The following is a 5,723-nucleotide window of genomic DNA, read 5'->3' on the forward strand; positions in this document are numbered from 1 at the left end:
AGGAAAACCAGCCTTGACATGAAGCCAACACATGGGTAACAGAAAAGAGAAGCAAAGGAACCTGGATTGTTAATGATATTATTGAATCCAAGGGTGACCTCAAAGCAATTTTGGTTAGATTTTCTATTCTTACAAACCAAAGATTCCTAAGTGAATAAAGGCTTGGTAAATGATAGCTGATGCATTTATGTTTATTTGAAAAGCAGAGTGACAGAAAGAGAGAAAGACAAAGAAATCTTCCATCCAATGTCTGCATCAGCCAGGGCTGGACAAGACCAAAACCAGGAGCTAAGAACTACATCCCATGTCTCACATGGGTGGCAGGGTCTCAAGTACTTGAGCCATCATCTGCTGCCTGCTGTGTGCATTGGCAGGAAGCTGAATCAAAAGCAGAGCAGCCAGAATATGAACCAGACACTCCCATATGGGATGCAGATGCACCAAGGGGAAGATTTACCCATTGTGCCACAACACCCACCTCAGTAAATAATATTGATAATGCAAATGATGAAGAGTGAGAGCACTCAGCCAGCCCTGCGGTACTCATCCTGGAGACAGAGGGTCACACACATCCAGGCCTCCATCAGCCACTGGTTCACATGGTAAACCACTGTCCACATATATGCAGGGCTCTAGAAAGAAAGCCCTACAGACTTTGCTGTGAAGTACACCATACAAGCAGAGTCTCTTCATATTCTAAAAAATAAGAAACAAGAGTGTTTTTGCCTGGCTATTAAGACACCCACATTCCATATCAGAGTACTTGGGTTTGATTCCCAGCTCTGGCTCCTGACTCCAGCTTCCTGTCAAGGCAACCCTAGGGGGCAGCAGTAATGACTGAAGTAGTCAGGTCCCTGCCACTCATATAGGAGACCTAGAGGATGCTCATGGCTCTTGGTTTCAGCCTGGTCCACCCTTGACTATTGAGGGCATTTGGGGAGTGAACCAATGAATGGAAGCTTGCTCTCTCTCTATCTCCCTCTCTTTACTTCTCAAGCGATTTTTTTAAATAATAAAGAGCTGAATTTAGGGATATTGGTAAGTAGGGAAGATATTTAGAGCTGATCTGTGCTCATCTATTTTTGCAGTTTTGTGTTAGTCATATTTCCACTACTATAACAAAATCCTGAGGCAGGCTAACTTTATAAAGAAAAGACCCTTATGTAACTCACAGTACTAGAGACTCAGGCGCGTGGTGCCAGCATTAGCCTGGCTTTGGTGAGGACCTCATGGATTCATGCTGGGAGTGTGAGCAAGAGGAAAAGATGATGGTTTTTGTGTTTTAAAGATGTATTTATTTATTTGAAAGTTAGAGTTACATAGAGAGAGAAGGAGAGGCAGAGAAAGCAAGAGGTCTTCCATCCACTGGTTCACTCCCCAATTGGCTACAACAGCCAGAGCTGCGCCTATCCAAAGCCAGGAGCCAGGAGCTTTTTCTGGGTCATCCACCTGGGTGCAGGGGCCCAAGCATGTAGGCCATCTTCCACTGCTTTCCCAGGCCATTAGCAAAGAGCTGGATCAGAAGTGGAGCAAAGCGCTCCTCCCAGGTCCGAGTGAAGGGTGGCAGTCATGTGGCTCAGATTTATGCCATCTGCCAGTCCATCTCCAAAGCCCTGGTGGCCTGTTACCAGAAATCTGTGGATGAGGCTTCCAAGAAGGAGATCAAAGACATCCTCATCCAGTATGACCACACCCTGCTGGTAGCTGACCCCCGCCACTGCAAGTCCAAAAAGTTTAGAGGCCCCGGTGCCCATACTCACTACCAGAAATCCTACCAATAAGCCCATCACCCCGATCAGGGGTCAGCTCCATAATAAACAGTGGTTGTGGGATTTTAAATTTCCAAGAAAAAAAAAAAAGTGGAGCAGCTATAGCGCTGTGGCATAACGGGTAAAGCTGCCACCTTCAGTGCCGGCATCCTATATGGGCACCGGTTTGAGTCCTGGCTGCTCCATTTCCAATCCAGCTCTCTGCTATGGCCTGAGAAAACAGTACAAGATGGCCCAAGTCCTTGGGCTCCTGCATCTGCATGGGAGACCTGGAAGAAGCTCCTGGATCCTGGCTTCAGATTGGCGCAGCTCCAGCCATTGAGGCCAACTGGGGAGTGAACTAGTGGATGGAAGACCTTTCTCTCTCTCTCTCTCTCTCTCTCTCTCTGCCTCTCATTCTCTCTGTGTGTAACTCTGACTTTCAAGTAATCAAATAAATCTTAAAAAAAAAAAAAAAAGTGGAGCAGCTGGGATATGAACCGAAGTGGTACCCATATGGGATGGCAGCACCACAGGTGGTAGCTTTGCCTGCTTTGCAGGCCAGAAAACATGGGTGTAATTTGGTACAATGTGGGTGTAGTCATTAAAAAGGGACGTGTCTAATTCCTGCCTCATTTCTCCCTACCCTGTGAAAAGGGGAGAGGGGGGAAAAAGCTTCATGTTCTCCGCGTTAAAGGAGGAGATTTGGTCCTGCGGGAAGTTTACAAAGAATGCAACTTAGAACAAACAGGAAGCTATTTCCTTGGGACGTGGACCCCCAGAGACTGACCGCTAATGACAGAACCATTCAGGGTTACAGAGAGCAGGATTTGGGAGTGAGAGATACCCCGTATACTCAAACACATGAACCTTTTGGGGGGCAGACTCAGATCACACCCAATCCATACCACATGCACATGCAATTTTTGATTTCTTATGCAGCCACAGAATGGAAATCTGGGCCTGGGTCAGTGAGGTCAAGCACTAACTTTTGACTTATTTTCACTCCTTTACTAGCCATCACCTGAACTGGAGCCCAGATAACACAGGGCATCAGCTTAGAGCCATGTTACACTGATGGCCCGGGTCAGGCAATCCACACTGTCCGAATCCAGAGGTGTTGTGACCCTGAAAGAATCACAAGCCTTCACCCAGATCTGCCTTCCAGTAGCAATGCTTTCTGCCTGTCTGTGGGATTTATAAGGAACAGAAAAGCTTTCTAGCCCTTGTCCAGACAGCAACACATATACGTTTTCAAGTATTTAAGCTGTCACAAAGCTTCCAGTCAACTTTAATTTCTACCCACTTAGATTCAAAATCTAAGGATAGTCAATGGTCTTTAAAATACTACAATCACTTTTCCCTAAAACTTGGCATATTGATGGGGTTTTTTTTTAGAAGTTTTTTTTTTTTTTTTTAATTGGCTCTTTGTTTCTGTTTTATCCTTTGGCTTTGTAAATCAGCTTTCCTATGCCTGCCTGCCCACAACTTATTTTTCTGGTCTTATGACTGTTTTTTTAATGAGCTCAGCCTGTGCCTTCTTGTAGAGAAAGAAACTTAGAGTCTGAGGAGCATATTAATTAGCTACCAGATCTAGCTTAGCTTTTGAAGTACAGAGCTTCCGGACATTACAGAAGTGTAAATATAAGCATGGCTTTTTGCATTCGATTAGTAATTATATCACAGGGTATGAAGCCTCGGGGTATCTCTCACTCCCAAATCCTGCTCTCTGTAACCCTGAATGGTTCTGTCATTAGCGGTCAGTCTCTGGGGGTCCACGTCCCAAGGAAATAGCTTCCTGTTTGTTCTAAGTTGCATTCTTTGTAAACTTTCCGCAGGACCAAATCTCCTCCTTTAACGTGGAGAACATGAAGCTTTTTCCCCCCTCTCCCCTTTTCACAGGGTAGGGAGAAATGAGGCAGGAATTAGACACGTCCCTTTTTAATGACTACACCCACATTGTACCAAATTACACCCATGTTTTCTGGCCTTCAGATCGGATGTCTACTCTGCAATCCTCGAACTAATTTCTCCTCATCCCCCACCCCCCAATTCAGATCCACTCTCTCTTAGTATTGCACCAAAACGTCTAGGTGCCTGTCCTGGGCCAGGCCCCGTTTCTAGAGAGGAAAGGAATTCACAGTCTGAGTTAGGAGAGGTTCCTTGAATAGATGACATGCGTTGAAGTCTTGCTTTACAGAGTGGAGTCTGAGTGGGAAGGCTGGGAGGGGAATCTCAGAAGCCTTTGGTCTTTGTACACCAGCAAGCACGTCACAGCAGGAACGCGGGGACGCACGGCTGGAAGATGCCACCTCTAACCAGCGGCCGTGTCACTGCTTTGCTACACAGCCCTGTGACCGCTCTGGGGTTCCACTGCACTTTTAAAATTTTTTACTAATGGCTCTAGCATTGTGGCACAGCAGGTTGAGATCACCTGGGATGCCAGAATTTCTTATGAATGCCAACTGAAGTCCTAGCAGCTCCATTTGGGATCTAGCTCCTTGCTAATACAGCTGGGAAAGCAGTGGAAGACGACCCAAGTACTTGTGCCCCTGCACCTATGTAGGAGACCAAGCTCAAACTCCAGTCTCCGAGTTTTGTGGCCATTTAGGGGAGTGACTCTCTCTTTGTCTCTCTCTCCTCTCTCTAATTCTGCCTTACAAATAATAAATAAATTTAATAATAATTTAAAATTATTTTCACTCTATTTGAAATGAAGAGAAACAGAAACATCTTCCATCTGCTGGTTCATTCCCCAAGTACCCATAACAATCAGGAACAACCAAGGCTGGGCCAGGGCCAAGTCAGCAGCTAGAAACCCCACCTGGGTGCAGGGACCCAAGCACTTGAGCCATCACCTGCTACCTCTAGCACTACAGCAGGAAGCTGAGTGGGACCCCAAGCAGTGACTCCACTGCTGGGCAAAATGCCTGCCCCTGCACTGATTTTTTATTAAAAATATTTTTTAAAAGTTTATTAAAATATTTTTATAAAAAATAAATATTAAAATAATATTTATTTTATTTCAAAGACAGGGAGAGAGAGGAAGAGATCAAGATTTTCCACCGCTGGTTCACTCTCCATATGGCCCAATGGCTGGGGCCGGGAGCCAGGATAGGACCAGGAGCCAGAAACTTCTAACAGGTCGCCCGTGAGCATGACAGGGGCCCAAGCACTTGGGGCATCTTCTGCTACTCTCCCAGGTGTATCAGCAGGGAGCTGGGTCAAAAGTGGAGCAGCCAGGACCCCAACCGGAGCCCATATGGGATGCTGGCGTTGCAGGCAGCCCCTTAGCCCACTATGCCATAACTCTGGCCCCTCCATGATCTTTCAAGTCTTGTATTGTGCGCCAGCTCTTCCTGTCGCTAAAAGTACGTTCTCCTAACCACCTACGTCTACAGAACAGAGCAGGTGTTCAGTACCGGAGGAATAAATGAAGGGAGGATGGACGACTGAGTGTGGGACAAACTAGTCCCAGCGTTGCTCAGAGTCTGAGGGGAGCAAGCCAGGGCTCTAGGCCGCTTCCGGCCACCCTGCCCCAATGGCCAGTATTTAGGGGTGAAAGGGCATGTGGGGTGAGGAGGGCGGCCGGCGATTCTGAATTTGTACCTACAGCTTGAAAGGCCGCTCATCGCCTTGTGTTAGTCCTGATGATACCCCGCTGTCCCAAGCAAACAGAAGCCATCAAAAAACTCTTCAATAGCAGGCGGCCTACGGGGAGGCGATCACCCCCACACAGGGCTGATGCCTCCAGGTCCCCTCAGAACAGCCCAGAGCCCCGCCGCCCCCAGGTGGCCTAAGCCAACCTGCCGCGCAACTAACGGCGGACAGACCCGAACGCCCCGGAGCCGCGGATCTACGCGGAGCTGATGGGGCGAAGGCGGGGCCGGAGCTCCGCCCACAGGGGGCGGGGCATAGTCACGCGGTCGTGGCGCGGCACGCAGTGCGCAGGCGCGGGGGGTAGCCGCCCCCCCC

Source organism: Lepus europaeus, chromosome 17 (genome assembly GCF_033115175.1).
Source record: "Lepus europaeus isolate LE1 chromosome 17, mLepTim1.pri, whole genome shotgun sequence".
NCBI classification, from domain to species: Eukaryota; Metazoa; Chordata; class Mammalia; order Lagomorpha; family Leporidae; genus Lepus; species Lepus europaeus.